The sequence below is a fragment of the Schistocerca serialis genome, chromosome 8, assembly GCF_023864345.2.
Source record: "Schistocerca serialis cubense isolate TAMUIC-IGC-003099 chromosome 8, iqSchSeri2.2, whole genome shotgun sequence".
NCBI lineage: Eukaryota > Metazoa > Arthropoda > Insecta > Orthoptera > Acrididae > Schistocerca > Schistocerca serialis.
In genome coordinates, this window is record NC_064645.1 from 213875361 (window position 1) to 213895353 (window position 19993).

Genomic DNA, 19993 nt, shown 5'->3' on the forward strand with positions numbered 1-19993 from the left:
AGTTTAAAAAACTTTCCAGGAAACGCAATTTAAAGTTCAGACTAACTTTTTTCCTCATGTCACTTCTTCAGAAGGCACCACATTTGTGCTCTGGATTGTCTTTCCCCTCAAGGCTTCTCTTCTGGTTTCTTGTTGTCTGTCTTCTTTCCTTTACCAGGTCTTCAACTGACTTTTCAGCTGCAGAGACACGCTGTAAATCTATTTTTCTCAGGATATCTTGAGTAAAATTTCGTATCTTGAAGCCCATTCTTTCTAATACCTTCATCCTCTTTTTTATACGCTCATTGTGATTGTGGCGTAAATGAATGAAGAAAGAACCGAACACTTGTATAAATCTCTGCCAGTATCACAAGGCAAAAGAAGAATGCTTCGTCATAAACGATGCAGCTAGTTTGTTATTGTTTATAAGATACGGAACAGAGTCAAAGATGATCTATAAAACCAAAGAGTATGTATCACGGCCTTCTAGTTGTATCCAGCACACATTTGGTTGAAAGTATTACACAGAATCGTTGTTCACTGAGCTGGTATTGAAGTGCTGGCTCAAAACGTGGGCGTGGCAGGGAGACCGCGTCACATTTTTAATTAATTTTCTAGTAGTTTGGATGCGATTTCAACATTGAAATTTTGGGAACTTATTGTCCATAAGTTGTATTAAACAAATAAAAAATAAATCGAAAATTGACATTTGTGGTCAATTTCATCAACGTTCCCTCTTAAACGCCGTCGGTACTGTCACCAAAGACTCTAGGCTCCCTGGAAAGTACAGTTTCGATGTTAATATTGGTCGTTGTCCAGTGTTCTTACATGTCACGAGTTATCACCATCCCTTCAGATAGTTAGGTGTGTGCTACCGTCCACTGTATTTTATACAAATCACCCGAATAATGACTCACGTTGCTGTGAAATTGGGTTGAAATTGCTCGGTACGTTCCTTTCCTCCCCGGCCCTCAATCAAGTGCGAAGTTCTTATCTTATCCAGTGCTTTTTTCCAGATAGTATGTGACATGTGTACCAAGTTTGGGTGAAATCGATACAGCGGATTAGGAGATGCAGAACTTACCTATATACAATGATTTTTACAAATATTCAGATCATTCTGTAGATTGCCTCTGTTGTGATATTTTTATGTATATGTTTCTAATTTGTTCTAAATTGTTGGAATTATAAAGCAATAAATGCAAAACAACTAGAAAGTCGTGGGGATAATGGTTTTGCAGAGGTATCGAGTATTGTCTGATACGCTGTGAGTAGCTGACCTCGCACTCATCGACATATTGTGATGCGCACCGTGTTTCATATGGCGCAGAAGCTTTCCGCCCCGCGCTTGTCGCTGCAAGAGTTAGTTTTCCCAGTGTCCGCTAATCCGCGCCCGGACGGATTCTCAGAGAGCAGGACCCCGGCCGATCCTTATCCTCCCCTGCGGGCCACCACTCCTGGCAAGAAGGTCAGCCGCCGACAGATGAAGGGCGAGGGGACCCGGGGGATTCCCCGGGATTTGCTACGCGCCGGATCAGGCGGAACCACGAGTCAGGCGTCTACTGCCGTTTCTCACGGGCCAGCGAGCTTCGGGGTCACCGTGGCAGCAGAAGTACGCTGGCAGCGTCCACTTCCCAGCAAATAAAAGTTACGGCGCTTATCCGAATCCAAAGTTTGGTCGCTAATTGTACGAATACGTTCGTTACAGCAGAGGACCACAGCTTACTACTACTGTATAACTTTTGTACCCACATCAACACTCCGAAAGCCACTTTATGGTGTGCGGTGGAGGATACTGTGTGTACCACTCTCCTTACCCCCGCCCCTTTTCCTTCCCCCCCCCCCCCTCCCCCGTCCCGACCCACAGCTCCTGTTTCAGACACGGATAATGCGAGGGAACAGAGTACAGCCTCTTCGAATTTTAACAATAAATTACATCTTGTTTCACGAAGCCACTCTTGTATTGTCTACCACTAACGTTAGATCAGCGTCTCCTTAATGCTTTCGCACTTGCTTTGAGATTCCTGTAACGAAAGGCGCAGCTCTTCCTTGGATCGTCTTTACATCACCTACCTCTCCTATCTAGTGAGAGTCCTAGACTGTTGAATGTTATTCAAGTATTAGAGCGAACGAGGATATTTTGAAACACGCCCCATTCCCCATTCGCGTAGTGAAGCGTTGCACCTCTCTTTTTGCTTTACTTATACTTCACACTTACAATTTTACAGAAGAACGCCCGCATCTCGTGGTCGTGCGGTAGCGTTCTCGCTTCCCGCGCACGGGTTCCCGGGTTCGATTCCCGGCAGGGTCAGGGATTTTCTCTGCCTCGTGATGGCTGGGTGTTGTGTGCTGTCCTTAGGTTAGTTAGGTTTAAGTAGCTCTAAGTTCTAGGGGACTGATGACCATAGATGTTAAGTCCCATAGTGCTCAGAGCCATTTGAACCATTTTAATTACAGAAGAACAACACATCATTCTAAGCTGGTGGCAATCTAATTACCAAACAAGGTCCGGTGCATGACACGGCCAAAGAGAGGCACAATATTATTCGGAGACGAATGACCTAATCATTGGCACGTCTCTTGCATAAAATGAACGCAAGATACATTATTAACATCGGGTTTTAACCTTAAGATCGCTGATTGGTGTAGGCAAAGATACGTTTTATTTATTTAATCGTATGGCTAGGGCCCCCCGTAGGGCAGACCGTTCGCCGGGTGCCGGTCTTTCAATTTGACGCCACTTCGGCGACCTGCAGTCGATGAGGAAGATAGGATGATGATGAGGACAACACAACACCCAGTCCCTGGGCGGAGAAAATTCTCCGACCCAGCCGGGAGTCGAACCCGGGCCCAGAGGATTGACAATCCGTCACTTTGACCATTCAGATACCGGGGGCGGATACATTAATGACTAAACGCGATACGCGTTCGGTCGTTACGTCTCTACACGACGATCTGCCCACTTCGCTGGATCCTGTGTGTACGAATTATACAATAGCAAAAAAAATGATGTAGTTATCCACACTGGTAGTAGGTATATGTAGATTAATTACAGAAGTTCTAAACACATACCGCCTTCTATTACCATAAACCAGCAAACATTGTAACATGTAGAATGTGTCTGCTCGCTATGGCGGACTACGAGAGAAAAGACAAAGTAAGAGTGAGTGAGCTCGCACTCCTACACGAAAAGCAGGGAAGATTTTTCGCCAGTCAGTTGTGCTTCAGCATCAAGCCATTTCAATATCACTGATCATCGATAAATTTTCACTACAGTGTCACAGAACACATTTCACTGCAGAAGTAAACATTGTGTGAGATTCTTCTACTTCTATTAAGGGAAAAACCTATGTGCAGGAGAATGGCTCTTTTCAAATGGCTTTGAGCACTATGGGACTTAACTTCTGAGGTCGGCCAGAATTGGTCTTTACAAACATTAGCTAAAACGTATTCTTCCTCCAAAAAGTAACATTTTTAGTACCCCCAGATACTTAACGGATGTGATTGCTTCGAATGGTTAAGAACATATGAAGGAAAATTCATAACAGGAACGGAGGCATACGGCAGGCCATAACGCTCAGATTTGCAAATGACAGAGCCCGTTGATCGAAAGCAGAACCTATGAGTGAGGGAACACAACATCAGAATTATTGGAAAATATCGTCCACAGAATCCCGACGATAGCAAAGGCAGATGTGAGCGACAGCTATTGCACTATTATTTAAACATTTTTTGCACATGAATTGCTTGCATTAAAGATACACAGACGAATGGAAAATGAATTTGTGGATCGGTGGGACGCTGTCGGACTCGTGGAAAGTGTGTTTACTCCGCGTCGTGTATGCTGCGGGAAAGGCTTAAAGTTGACAGTTTACCGCTGGTTGAACCTCTTCCAGTGTTTAACGTCCCGTGAGCCAAAACATTACTAATTTCTCGAATTTGCGTACCGCATTGTGGTCAGTGACCTCAAGGTGATTTGTCTGATCTGATTAAACAGTATACTATTTATTTAACATATTGTTTTACCTGTTAATGTGATACCCATTTGGTTTGGTTTTGAGAAGTCTGCATTTTCATTTTAATTCTGAAAATCAATTACCTTAGTGGCAAACGTATGTAGCACTTCCTATTGTGTCTTCTCTACCACCTGGGAATAATCTATCTGATTTTTTTAATACAGCCGGCCGCTGTAACCGAGCGGTTCTAGGAGCCTCAGTCCGGAATGCTACGGTCGCAGGTTCGTATCCTGTCTCGGGCGTGGATGTGTGTGATGTCCTTAGGTTAGTTAGGTTTAAGTAGTTCTAAGTCTAGGGGACTGATGACCTCAGATGTCAAGTCCCATAGTGCTAAGAGCCATTTGAACCATTTTTTAATTAATAACTTAAATTAGCTTAGATTTAGTTAACTCTGGTTATTCATTTCATCATTCCCGATTTTTGTACTCAAATAAGAAGAACCAAGTATGATGTATGATGTATACGTGGTCATATAGTTGTACTATGAGAGTGAAATTTCCCACATTTGAATAATGCACTCGCACTCGTCTGAAGTTTGGTACTGCAGAAGTAAGTAGGTAAGTAAATTGATAAACAAAATACGAAATGATGAGACACTCAAAACAGTACATGATGCAGAATGCACTTGGAAACTCTCTCAGACCACCGTTTTTTCAAAGAATCGAATTTTCATATTGTGCGACGACTGTGCAGGAGGGTGATGAACTTATCTGCACCAATCAGCAGAACGATGTTACAGTGAAACAGTCATCAGCCTGAAGTTCAGACTACGTTACGCAATTATGCGTATTCAGGTTGTAACAGTACGGTACTCATTCAGGACGCTGAAAATTAAGAAGGGGCCAGCCAGCTCCTGTTGAACGGAAGTATGAGAAACAAGAAAACTAGATCAAACAAGGGCATCGCCTCGCAGTGGCGATACCTGCATCTCCAGCCTGCTCTGAGGTCCGAGATGGGAGTGCTGTCATTCGAGATATAACAACCACCAAGCTCACGTTCATACTCCACAAAACCAGATACTTACTTTCAGATGTTCCCTGGTACTCACCGACGTTTCTGTACACGACAGTAACCGGGTATGTACGTGATGCAGACTACCACAGTCTAGAAGATATGACAAGTATCTTGCGGGCTCGTTAGTTCACCCGTAGCTCAGGATTTTACGTGACGTGTGTCTCCACATAACTTGGTACTTCGATTCTGTTGCTTGTTAGCCTGCTAATTCAGCACAGAAATTCACGTTAAATATAATATGCTGTCTTAACCTTGTGATGGGGCCACCTACATTAGGGTGTACACCTAGCAGTACATTTTTTTTAAATTAATTATCCACGTATGCTATATATACACTTCTGTCTACTATCACCAACTTTGACATTTTCACCCATGATTTCCATATGCTCACTTCACCCCTCACTCCCTGTTCTCTTTCACCATTTCTGCGTATGCCATATTTTCAACAACATTATGCACCTGTTCCATTTGCCGTTGCTACGTGCACTAACAGAGAAATATTGCAGCATGAAGGACGAGCTGTGCGACAAAAAATAAAATTGTCAGGCTTGTTTCTACATTTGAAATATAATGTCCATTTAAATTTCGTGCCAGTCGCTTAAGTGTCGCGCTAGTAGTTCCGCTATGAAGACGCAAATCCGCTTTGCTTTAAATACGCGCTGTAACGTTCTTGACCATTACTTGTCTGTGAGACGGGACGTGGTGAGTTGATGGTGTAGAGTGCCTTTAAGGTGACAAAGACGCCATTATCAGCATCTCATTGAGTTTGAGTGAACTCGTCTAATAAGGCTACGAGAAGCTGAACGTTTCCACTGTACATGATTGCTGGCAGGGCAGCTGTAGTCACAAGAATGTACCATAGCAAGAGAGACCGGTTTCGGGCACTACCGACTGGGAAGACCATCGTGTTCGGTGTATGGCTCTGTGTCATCGTACTGCATCCTCAGTAGCAATATGAGCAGCGGTTGGCACCGCAGTGACACAACGAACTGTTACATATTCGTTACTTCAAGGACAGCTCCGAGCCAGACGCCCTGTAACGAGTGTTCCACTGACCGCAAACCACCGCCGTTTGCGATTTGCAACTTAGTTGTGTCAAGCGAGAGCTTAATGGGGGGCAGGGTGGAGGTCTGCTGTGTTGTCTGATGAGAGCTGGGCCTGTCTCGGTGCCAGTGATGGTCAGTTCAAGGCCTGTTTGAGTGCTAGACACGCTGGGCCTACATCAGTAGTTACGGTGAGACAGCTCGTGGCTGTGCTACGCACCCTGACTGCAAATTTCTACGTCGTCAGTCTGGTGATTCTACGTGTTGTGCTGCCATTCATGAAAAGCATTCCAGCAGGTGATTTCCAAAAACGTAACACTCGCCAGTACACCGCTCTTGCAACCCAACTTGTTCTACAGAGTGCTGAAATGTTGCCTTGGCCTGTTGGATCACCATATTGTCTCCAATGGAGACATCATCTGGCGAAAACTCCAGCGTCGTCCGCAAACAGCATTTACCGTAACTGTACTGATCAAGCAAATGCACCAGGTATGGAACTCCTTCCCATAATCTGACATCCAGCACCTGTACAACTCGCATCCACGTTCGCACGCTTGCTTTCAACATTTTGGCGGTGACACTACTTATTAGTCTAACTGCCTTTCAAATGTGCAGTGACTTACGTCGCGCTTACTTTAACTAGCAATTTTGCAATGTTAGTCACTTAAATATGGTACTTAGAGAAATACGTTTCCGAATGTCCATTACTCTACATTAATTATTTTTTGATGTTCCCATTTTTTCTCATCAGTGTGTATTTAAAAAAAATTTAACACTTGCAAAATTAATTTCACAACCTTTTACAATTTACGTGAATTTCTAATCAACAATTGCAATTGTGTTGGACGCTTTGATATATCACTACGAGTGCAACCTGGTGTCCATTTTGTTATCTTTGACGCTTTGTAATCTCTTAGAATGTGTAACATGAATGCCCGCATCTCGTGGTCGTGCGGTAGCGTTCTCGCTTCCCACGCCCGGGTTCCCGGGTTCGATTCCCGGCGGGGTCAGGGATTTTCTCTGCCTCGTGATGGCTGGGTGTTGTGTGCTGTCTTTAGGTTAGTTAGGTTTAAGTAGTTCTAAGTTCTAGGGGACTTATGACCACAGCAGTTGAGTCCCATAGTGCTCAGAGCCATTTGAACCATTTTTGTAACATGAACAGGAGTCCGCGCTGCTTGTATGAAGTTTTATTTCAAGCTCTTTTGCTCTCTGATTTTTCATTTCTACTTATTCGTCTTTGCTTGTATATTAAGCAACACCACTGCGCTATTCTTGTGTTCTGTACGTTTTTCAGATTTTCTGACGATGACTGTAATCGAAACCCTTCATAAATTACTCTCCTTACATGCGGTGACTACTTGACAAAAAATAATAAACTTTGAATCAGCTTGAATTTCACAACTGTTCCTTCACGATAAGCCACAATCTACACCAAACATCGACGACGACCACAGCAGCGTCAGATGAAGCAGCCAACCACAGTCCATAAACTTTGACTACAGTAACTGCAGGTGTCCTCCTGAGATGGAGTTTGTGTACAGGTAACAGAGCGTCCTCGCAGTGCTCGGTCACCTGTAGGGTGACTTCCGACTGTTGGCGACTGCCTCTCTGGTGGATCAAGTGTTTGACCCTGGGCTAGGGGCCGCCCAGCTACATTAGCTACATTGTTGCCGTCCACCGGTCCCTGTCATGCCTCAGTGTGTGCACACGCCTACGACTTATGACATCCTTGGTACTACGGCCTGTACAGCGTCATTTACTCGAGGCAGCCAAGCTGACTGGGGCTGCGCCTCTCAGGCATTACCGGCGGCATACTATCGTCGCCAGCCTTTTGCGGCCTCGCTGACGCCACTCCCCGTCGCTGCTGCTACCTGCTGCCTCCCTGGCAGGCGGTTGCTGACATCGGCACGCCGCACGTCTGTAGCCACTTCGACATCTGAGGTCAACAGTCTTCCCACCACGCTGCAATACCGTCTCTGTGCGTAACAGTAATTAACTGTTATCCTCAGGGATACGTTACTAGCAGTTCGACGTGCTGTTCCATTCACCACTATCCCCCGAACCCACGTCCATGCGAGTGAGCGGCGCTTCATCCTGACCTACGTAGGGCCGATTCTTATGCCGTCCTAGGCGTTACTTTCTGATCCCAACAAAGGACAGGGTGAGTATTGTCTGGGCAATGTGTACTCCGATTTAAGAAAATCTGGATCCATGGGCGACTGTTTTAGGCAATTAGTAATATAGTTGTTGTTGGATATGAATTTTAATTTAATTTTCATAGTTGCTTCTGTGTAATGTTACAACAACAATATTAAATGGTTAATGACTGTAATAATGTTTGTGTTTGGCTTATAATACATTTTTTTCCTTATAATAAAAGCTTAATTTTTTTTTAAGTTGTGAGCTGTTTTGGCAGGTTGCACGAAAGTGTAAATTGCATTACGTAGATTTGATTCCTTCCCTCATCTACATAATTAGAAAAATAGTATCTGTTTTCTTCTTTTTTGTCATAACGGTGATCGTAGTTTCGATTTGTGAAGATACTTAAAAAAAAAAGTCGATGTGAAACTGACGACCAAAACCAACAAGCGCATTCACGGGGCTTTCAGTAGAAATGTACAGAAGTGTCAGATCTGTAGGAGTAGGTTTCTAGGTGGGAATTTCATCTACTCAAGGGTCAGCAAGGTATTTTTTTTCTTTATGAGGAAGTTGCAGCGGCACATTGCACCATAGTGGCTGCGATCATAATTGTCTCGTACAGATGATGGATTTTTTTAAAGCACATAATTTGAGTGATAACTGAAGGAATAGGATTAGGCATCTCGGAATATGTAACGCGGTAGTCGTAGTCAAAATAGAGACCTACAAAAAGTTAGGTGAATGTTTTAAGCTGAAGAACCCACATTCTTTTTCTAATCTTCTTCATTTCCTTCTTCTTCCTCTCAGAGTGGCCCTTGCATTCTACAACCTTAATTATTTGTTGTCTGCATTGCAGTCTCCGTCTTCCTCTATAGTTTTTACCCTCTAAGGCTCACTTTAGTACTATGGAGGTTATTCCCTCTCTTAACATACGTCCCACACCTTTCTCCCTTCTTCTCGTCAGTATTTGTCATATGTTCTTTTCTTTTCTGCGGAGGACCTTCGCCTTCATTATGTTATCCGTCCAACTCATTGTCAGCGATCTTCTGTGGCACCACATCTCAAACGTATCGATTCTCTTGTGTTCCGGTATTCCCATCGTTCACTGCCCTAGAATGCTGTGCTCAAAGTGGAGATTCTCAAAGAGCTTATCTGCTTTCTATGTGCTCCTTGGTTACTTTGCTTCCAAGCTAGCGTAAGGCCAAAGTAATCGTCATTTAACGAATACTCAATTTTCTTTGCCATTCTGATGTACTGGTGTATTATTCTTGTGATGGGCTTGGATGCGTCAGCTGTTAAGCTGAAAGTGATGGTTCTCCCACGTACCTGTCCTTGCTATTTTCTGAATTGTGTCGATTATTTTTTCCAAAAGTCTGAAGGTACGTGACCAGTCCCATAGATTCGACACACCAGTATGAATAGTCGTTTTGTTGCCACGACCCCCAATGGTTTTAGATGTTCCAATGTCATGTCATCTATCACTTTTGCCTTCTTCAATCTCAAGTCTTCCAGAGAATTTTTAAATTCTGATGTATTAGATCCCCTATGTCTTCCACGTCGACTCCAATTTATTCATCTATCACGTCCTCAGACAAGTGCTCCCCTCATAGAGGCCTTCAGCATACAATTTCCAGAGCCTGCTCTCTTTTCGGCGTTTAGCAATGGAGCTACAATTACACTTTTCATATTACCACCATTGCCTTTCATTTCACCGAATCTTGTTTTCACTTATATCTATGCTGAGTCTACAAACAATCCTGTTGGCAGAACATCCACAACTGAGCATTATAGCAGAGCTTGAAAATACCGCTTCAGTTGTTAATTACTTTATTTTCATACGACCGGTTTCGGACTGCTATAAGCCCATCCTCAGGTGTCGTAGCTGTACTGTGGTCCCTGAGCACCGTGTATACTCCCTGTCCTGCTCTCGTATGCAGCATACAGCGCCTGGTACACGCGGCGCTTGGGGACGACAGCTACGACACATGATGGTGGGCTTATAGCAGTCCGAAACCGGTCGTGTGAAAATAAAGTAATTTACAACTGAAGCGGTATTTTGAACCTCTGCTATATGCTGAGTCATTCATTCAGGCGGCCACATCTGTAATCTAAAAATTTCTTTAAAAAAAACCTGTCATTTGCCTAGGCAAAGCGTACTAAACGAGCAGATAACGGTTTGCGAGACGGTTGAAAATCACCACAAAAAAGCCGCTGAACAAAGTTCTTTGTCTTAAGGCTCTCTGAAGACATCGCATGGAAAGTTAAGGTTGGTTGTATTATTTATATGAAAATCGCTTCATGGGATATCTCTCAGCAGTTTCACATTCTAGCAGAAATCTTTCTTTCTCTCTCTCTCTCTCTCTCTCTCTCTCTCTCTCTCTCTCTCTCTCTCTTTCTTTTCTGCTTCTTTTTGTACGGATATATGTCAATTGGAAGATTGTGTCCTAGTGAACGGGTTTGAATGCAGCTGTTACTTACTGAAACAGATAAACAGTCGCTACACAGCCAAGGTCTGATAACATACGCTGAAATTAGCTGACCTCCGCCCAACGTGGTTCTACTACGAGTGGCCGAGTGAGATCTCTTCGTTTGACTGAAACTCCTCTGGCGGGAGTAAGCTGTAACGTTTAACGATACCGCTAGCTGCAAAGCCTTCTAATGAAACCGAGTCGCGGACGGAGCGCACTTTGGCAGTGGCTCACGGGCGACGCCGCGAGACCGTCACATCCGCTCCCCACTGCGCGGCTGTGTGTAACGGCCAGTGCTCGGCAGGAGTAATGCTACAGCATCAGGAGTAGGATCCGACAAGCAGCACAGGGAGCAGAGTCCGTTAAGCTCGGCTGTCACCGCGAGATAGCTTCCCCCGTGTGGCGGGACGCTGCACGTGTTTCCGTTTACAAGGGCCAGCTTAGTAGAATAGCAAATGGGCCCGCATGTCAAGCCAGCGTGCGTGACGTCCAGCTGTGAACCGATAACTGGTTTAGCCAAAGTGTAATCTCCCGTTCTCAACATTTTTTCTCATTTAGTATTCTTTGATAGCGTCATGATAGTCACTGGTAGCCCAAACAGTCACATTTGGAGTTGCTCTACCGAAACTACGGTTCGTAGTTTTGGTACAGAACGTAAATTTTGTAGTATGTAGTAAACCGTATGATTGGAGGAAGTAATGGTAGCATTAGTAGGGAAAGAAACACAATTGAATATGTGAGGAAGAAAATAAGAAAATTAGAGCCGACGACTTGTCTTTGTTTTATTTATTTATTTATTTTGCATATAATTTGACCGCACAGAGTTCAGTGTTAGCCCATGTACATTTTATGTTCTTACAAAATACAAATTGCATTTTATTGGCTCCCTTCACGTCTGCGCTTTTATGCAATCAAAGCAATTACTTTTGATGGAAATACAGTTAACGTGCACACACACACACACACACACACACACACACACACACACACACACACACACACATATATATATATATATATATATATATATATATATATATATATATTCTCAGCTGAGGTTGACACGGCGGTCGGATGGTCCCGATGGGCCACTTATGGCCTGATGACGGAGTGCATACTTTTGATGGAAATACAGTTTACGTGCACACACACACACACACACACACACACATATATATATATATATATATATATATATATATATATATATATACAGGGTTATTACAAATGATTGAAGCGATTTCACAGCTCTACAATAACTTTATTATTTGAGATATTTTCACAATGCTTTGCACACACATACAAAAGCTCAAAAAGTTTTTTTAGGCATTCACAAATGTTCGATATGTGCCCCTTTAGTGATTCGGCAGACATCAAGCCGATAATCAAGTTCCTCCCACAGTCGGCGCAGCATGTCCCCATCAATGAGTTAGAAAGCATAGTGGATGCGAGCTCGCAGTTCTGGCACGTTTCTTGGTAGAGGAGGTTTAAACACCCCACAGAAATAAATCGCATGGGGTTAAGTCGGGAGGGCGTGGAGGCCATGACATGAATTGCTGATCATGATCTCCACCACGACCGATCCATTGGTTTTCCAATCTCCTGTTTAAGAAATGCCGAACATCATGATGGAAGTGCGGTGGAGCACCATCCTATGGTACGTTTAGCTCCCTGCTTGCTGTATTCGTCGACTCCCGCGGGCTACGCGTGAAACTTGCCCGCACACGTTCAACCGTTTCTTCGCTCACTGCAGGCCGACCCGTTGATTTCCCCTTACAGAGGCATCCAGAAGCTTTAAACTGCGCATGCCATCGCCGAATGGAGTTAGCAGTTGGTGGATCTTTGTTGAACTTCGTCCTGAAGTGTCGTTGCACTGTTATGACTGACTGATGTGAGTGCATTTCAAGCACGACATACGCTTTCTCGGCTCCTGTCGCCATTTTGTCTCACTGCGCTCTCGAGCGCCCTGGCGGCAGAAGTAGGAAGTGCGGCTTCAGCCGAACAAAACTTTGAGTTTTTCTAAGTATCTGTAGTGTGTCGTGACCATATGTCAATGAATGGAGCTACAGTGAATTTATGAAATCGCTCCAATCATTTGTAATAGCCCTATATATATATATATATATATATATATATATATATATATGTGTGTGTGTGAGTGTGTGTGTGTGTGTGTGTGTGTGTGTGTGTGTGTGCACGTAAACTGTATTTCCATCAAAAGTATGCAATCCGTCATCAGGCCACAAGTGGCCCATCGGGACCATCCGACCGCCGTGTCAACCTCAGCTGAGAATGCGGATAGGAGGGGCGTGTGGTCAGCACACCGCTCTCCCGGCCGTTACGATGGTTTTCTTTGACCGGAGCCGCTACTATTCGGTCGAGTAGCTCCTCAATTGGCATCACGAGGCTGAGTGCACCCCGAAAAATGGCAACAGCACATGGCGGCCCGGGTGGTCACCCATTCAAGTGCCGGCCACGCCCGACAGCTCTTAACTTTGGTGATTTGATGGGAACCGGTGTATCCACTGCGGCAAGGCTGTTGCCCCCATCAAAAGTAATAGCATATATGTAGTGGTTATTTGTTGCTATTTTGTACCTAATAGAACGTTCTTGATCAAAATCAAACGCAAGAATTTCCCTTTATTACTGATAAGTGCGAAAGTAGTTTATGAACAAGAGAAACATGTTTCACAAAGCGGAACGACATACTGAAACGATGTTTGATATATTTTTATTACCCTTTTCTCAATTTAACTTTTTCCTTTTTTTGAGAATATTGCGAATTTCCCTTTATTACTGATAAGTGCGAAAGTAGTTTATGAACAAGAGAAACATGTTTCACAAAGCGGAACGACATACTGAAACGATGTTTGATATATTTTTATTACCCTTTTCTCAATTTAACTTTTTCCTTTTTTTGAGAATATTGCATTTTCTAACGCTGTCTGATAAATCTGTATTTTTTTTTCATTTACAACGATCCTCTGTTTCACGCTAGAAATAAACAATCTTTTGAGTAAAGCTTGAATTAAACATTGACGAATACGACTTGGCTATAAATGACGCTAATTTTTAAGTACCATACAGTGGGATGCGGAATGCGTTCCTACTGTACACCGCCCCCGCTTTCTAGGTCAGTCTACCAAGATACTGATGGCGTACGCAAATAAGGCGATCGAAATGAGGTAACGTCCAATAGGTGTGCAACACGCCTAATGCACAGGTAAAACAGTTCTCATCTTAACATACCAACGCTACTAGAAAAACTACTGTAGTCTACGCTTACTTATCATTACGTACAGCAGCCTGCGGTAATTTTGCAACTCTAGTCCCACAGCAACATGAATTTCTGAGGTTCTTTATCACATACTGGAATTATGGAGATTTGCGCACCGCATACTAGCTCCATACTCAGTGAGATGTGCAAAGTGGTATGGTGAATTTTCTAACACTGAAATTACGTCTCAAAAGTTTGAAACAGATAATGTAATCCAACACCAGGTATTTTTGCTATGGATGTCTTCCAAATATTTGAGAAAACAATGTACTGGAGACCAGTGGCATGTCTCAGTGTACACAATTTGGTGTTAGTCTTACAGTTTCTCTTCAGGAAAGAAATATCTGTGGACAACACTGTTTATTCTGATTGTACTTGAGGCACTAGCAGAGTTAAACTACAAGTTCGTTCTTCCAACAAAACCTTTTTATTGTGCTGGCCATGCAACACTTTTGCATAAGTTTTTACACTAAGGGGTTAGGGAAAACTTTCAACAGTTCTCATGTCTGAAACTTCCTAGCAGATTAAAACTGTGTACTGGGCCGAGACTCGAACTTGGGACCTTTGCCTTTCGTGGGCAGGTACTCTACCGACTGAGCTACACAAGCACGATTCAAGACCCCTCCTTACAGCTTCAGTTCTGCCAATATTTCGACTCCTACCTTCCAAGAACAATTGTCCGCGAAAGGTAAAGGTCCCGAGTTCGAGTCTCGGTCCGGCATACAGTTTTAATCTGCCAGGAAGTATCATATCACTTCACACTCCGCCGCAGAGAGAAAATTTCGTTCCTGAATTGTCGTGTCTGGAAAGCAGAATATTGTCCTTCAGTGTAAACAAGCCCCCAATTTTTATTGTGATGCATGTAGACAATTGACCTTCAGCTTAATTTAAAATTAAATAAAATACGAATTTGACTACTCTATTACGGGAAATTAGATTGTGCTACTGTATGCCAAAACAGACAAAATCAGATGGAATCTTTACACTTAAAATTAGTAACTGTGAACTGTGTGTGCCAAACCCTCTCGTTAGCAGTGTCAAAGCAACTACATTTAAATTCTGATTAAAGTGTGACCATGTAGTCTAATATAAAAGACTCTTAGCTACCCCACTTACGAACATGAACATTAATCATGTAAATTATTTTCAATGTGAGTAACACGTGGGCCGGCCGATGTGGCCGCCGAGCGGTTCTAGGCGCTTCAGTCCGGAACCGCGCTGCTGCTATGGGCGCAGATTCGAATCCTGCCTCGGACATGGCTGTGTGTGATGTCCTTAGGTTTTTTAGGTTTAATTAGTTCCAAGTCTAGGGGACTGATGACTCAGATGTTAAGTCCCTTAGCGCTTAGAGCCATTTGAACCATCTGAGTGATACCTATTTGTAAATGAAATTAAGTACAAAGAATGATTGTAAATAGTACGCAAAATGGCTTCCTCATGATATAACCACTCCTGTTAGCTAACTGTTGCGTATTAAAACTGTGCACTGTTGGAGAAACACATCTACTGAACTTGTGTGAAAATTTTCAAATGAAAACTGCACGTAATTTAATCACAGAAAGTTCGTTTAGGCTCTAAAATTGTTCCTACCCTGCAACAGATAAGTCAGCTCTTCTATGTCTGCGTACTGCAGGAATTAGAAGCTCTGAACTGCGTGATGCTGAACTAAATCACTGAGCGGCTATTTTCCTTTAAATTATTTTATTTTGCCTTGTCAAACGAGAGTACTGTTACCTTTCCAATATGCAGTAAGCTATTCACGCAATAGTAGAGGTCATGAATGTGCCGTAATCTTATACTTTTGATTCTGACAGTGCGAGTAAGCTTCAGTGAAATGTTTGCTAGTTAATATAAGGGTATTTTAAAATTATATTGAGGTCCTTTTAATACGAAAAAGTTATTCCTACTAACATGGACTATGGACAAAAATTAAGTCATACAAATGAAAGCACGACACTGGTGTAATATTCTACACTATGTATAGTTTATTACACGAACCGATTTTCAGCTATTGCGCCGTCATGAGGTACAAAGATAACCCAGTGCTGCGTCTTTCATACGTAATGTATAAGGTATTCTACCAAGAACAGGCGGAACAGTCAATCAATGCAACTCTCACAAAATTTAAATACAGTTCATGAACTTTACTCTTTGGTTTTATAATGAAATTCTTTCAACCTCGGGGAATATCAATTGGATTTCCAAGAGAAATGTAGAAACATGGGAGGCAATACTGACCCTACTACTTATCTTATAAGATAGTCAAGGAAAGGCAAACCTAAGTTCACAGTACTTGTAGACTTAGAGAAGGCTTTTGAGAATAATGACTGTAGTACTCTCTTTGAAATTCTGACGGTAGCAGGAGTGAAACACAGGCAGCAACAGGCTATTTACAACTTGTACAGAAACCAGCCCGCAGTTGTAAGAGTGGAGGAGCATGAAAGGGAGGCAGCCGTTGAGAAGGGAGTGAGAAAGGGTTGTAGCCTATCCCTGATGTTAGTCAATCTGCAGTAAGCAATAAAGGAAACCAAAGAAAGATTTGGGTTAGGAATTACAGTTCAGGTAGAAAAAAAAAAAAAAAACTTTGAGATTTCTCGATTCATTGTAAAGTTAGAGACAGCAGAGGACTTTGAGGAGCAGTTCAGTGGAATGGGCAGCGACTTCAAAGAAGGCTATAAGACGAACATCAACAAAGGCAAATGCAATGAAATCGAGTTAAATCAGGAGATATCAGAGATTATTTTAAGAAACAGGGCACTTGAAGCAATATGCTGTTTAGGCAGCAAAATAACTGATAATGACCGAAGTAGACAGGAAATAAAATGTAGATTGCCAATGGCAAGAAAAGAATTTCTGAAGAAGAGGAATTTGTTAACATCGGATGTATATTTAAGTGTTGCATGTAGCCTTGCACGGAACTGAAACATGAAACAGTTTAGACAAGAAGGAAATAGAAGGTCCTGAAATGTGGTGCTAGGGAAGAATGCTAAACATTATATGGATAGATCACACAACTAATGAGAAGGTACTGAACAGAATTGGGGTGAAAAGGAATTTTTGGCAGAACCTGACTAGAAGAAGGGATCTGTTGATAGGACACATTATGAGGCATCAAAGAATCACCAATTTAGTTTCGGAGGTAATTGCGGAGGGCAAAAATTGTAGGGGGGAGGCCAGGAGACCAATACCATGAGCGATTCAGAAGGATGTAGGTTGCTGTAGTTATTCGGATATGATGAGGCTTACACAGAATGGGGTAGCATGGAGAGCTGCATCACACAAGCCTTCGGACTGAAGACCACAACAACAACAGTGGCACCAGCTAATAAAAACTGGGTGCATGTTAACTTTTCCCAAAAGTGCCCTTTCTCAAAATTTCATCCTCCGCATTCAATCAGATCAGGTAGTAACTCAAATAAAATTCATTCTCTGTACAACATGTCCGCCATCAAAGCTTTTCACTAAGCAGCGACTCTTTCTCTCTCTCTCTCTCTCTCTCTCTCTCTCTCTCTCTCTCTGCAGGCGACACATTCACTCGCCAGCGGCCTAATACAACATTTAGTGGCAAAAGGATACGTATCATATGTTCTGCCAGCCAAAAATGGTCATATTGGCAAATATTTTAAACAAGCTTATGATGTGAAACTTGCTAGCTGATTAAAATCGCGTGATGGTCAGAGACTCGAAAGCGGGACCTCTGACTTCCGCGGGCAAGTGCTCCACCAACTGAGCTACCCAGGCACGAGTCACGACCCGTCCTCACTTCAGTCAGTTACTTGAGTTATACCTCGACGTTAATTTCAGTTTGGTAACTAATTGAAATCTCAAAGCAGGCGCCGTCCGTAGTGTCCGAGTGGTTCTAGGCGCTTCAGGCGCAGGTTCGAATTCTGCCACGGGCATGGATGTGTGTGATGTTCTTAGGTTAGTTAGGTTTAAGTAGTTCTAAGTTCTAGGAGACTAATGACCTCAGATGTTAAGTCCCATAGTGCTCAGAGCCTTTTTTTTTTTTCCTTCTTCTTCTTCTTCTTCAAAGCAGGCGCTATTTGACTAATAGTAGTGTCACGCGATAGTTATCATGTCAGAGAATTCTTCGTGTTCAGGAGAACAAAGAGTGTCAGTTTTCCACTTTTTACTGAAAAAAATAGCTATGGACCTTGCCGGAATTATGCTTCAGAGGTACGTGCAGTTATTATTTATAAATTGAATTCTCCTTTACTGCGATGTAGCTAGTAAGACATTTAAGTTTTTGTATACATATTATCGGGTTGGTCAAGTCCTCTTCCTGATAGCTTGCTGTTTTGTTATGGCACTTGGTTGATAAAAGCGACACACGGTGTCTTTTTTTCACCCTCGATCCTCGACGGTACGACACTCGTACTGTGTGGACCTAGGTAACAGCCATGTTTCTGTCAATGCCATTCACAATCGTAGGCAAATCAGTAAAACAAAGTTATCTTCTTTTACTAAATATCTGCATACGTTCAGGATATCGTAGAAGGCCGTTACCAACCCGAAAGTAGCCAGGTCACGGAAGGTTAGCTGCACGAAAAGCATGGAATCCGAACATTTCTCGATCGCTCTGCGTATTCCGTCTTTCCTCGATTGTTAAGGCAGAATAATTCATTAAAATGGACTCGCATGTTTACGACTATGTTGTGGCGTACTGAGCTAGAAATAAACTTCACCGTTGAGGACCATCGTTCCATAATGTAAATTTTGATAAAAGTCATCTGACACAGGCGCGTTTTGTCACTTTGTGAGAATGTGCTACGAAGACGGTTAGTGAACTGAATACGTTATTTTAGGGCGAAACCAACTACGGTGTAGTAAACATACCTGAAATACAGCTGTGGTGCCTTCTATTAACATTTATGAAGCCCTATCTCTTTAATGATTTGGGTTTCATTTCCTTGTCTTCCTGAACGTTGTTCTGTGATCTGACGATTTTCTTTGATCATCAGTTGATGGCCTAGTTATTACAAAGACCATTTAAGTGTTTATTTTAATGTCAGGTAGCTAATTTTATGGTTGTTTATCATATAATATGATAGTTTTTTTAAATTATTTGTTTCATTCTGGCTGTGATGGCCAAGTATAAATTAACTGCACTACCGTTAAACGTTTAGTCTGCAGTATGAGACTTTATTGATAAAAATAAAATTGTCATTTATCTCTTTGTTGCGAAACTGTTTTGTTTCAATCTCATTGCATAATGTTAATAAAAAATTGTGCTACAGGCAAAGGCTGTTTCAGTAGCCTGATTCGCTTTGTGTTGATGTTGAGTGTGTCTTGTTTTGTCCAACACAACCGCAATGCTCGTTTCTTGAACATGGCAATAATATGCTTTGTTGTTGTGGTGAGACCTGGTTGAGAGCGTTGCTCAAATGGTGAGGAGGCCATTTTTACGTTTTGACGCGATATTCGTATGAAGATGATTATTTTAGCGGAGGAGCCCACCTTCAGATTCATATTTTTAAATTGTTAATTATTGTTATCATTTGCTTTCTTGACACCAAGTGTTTATGTACAGAGCTGGTACCGACTACGTCACGTTTGTCAGTCACATTGGAGACTCCAGCGTACACTGCAATAACACTGTTCTTCATTTACTATTCTCTTCAGTTCAAAAATGGCTCTGAGCACTATGGGACTTAACATCTGTGGTCATCAGTCCCCTAGAACTTAGAACTACTTAAACCTAACTAAGCTAAGGACATCACACACATCCATGCCCGAGGCAGGATTCGAACCTGCGACCGTAGTAGTCGCGCGGTTCCGGACTGAGCGCCTGAACCGCTAGACCACAGCGGCCGGCTTCTCATCAGTACTCGTGTCTTTCTTGCAACTTCAACATGATGTTTACAATCGCTAAATTGTTTTCCTTCTGCGCACACATTTCCCATTTTGACCATAAGGAATTCCTGTTGCTGCTTCCGTCCCTCTGTGTACGCCGCCGTCTTCGACTCCTTTTACGACATTTGGACAGCCACTCTGACGTCAACGCCACACAAGGATTCACTGCAGCAAAACATGATACTCTGGCAACCACAATATTTC

General features: G+C 42.7%; 1 pseudogene; it reads right to left on the reverse strand.

Moving 5' to 3' along the window:
- Positions 1 to 13085: 13085 nt before the first annotated feature.
- Positions 13086 to 13203, reverse strand: LOC126417433 (5S ribosomal RNA; annotated as a pseudogene).
- Between the last annotated feature and the right edge of the window lie 6790 nt (positions 13204 to 19993).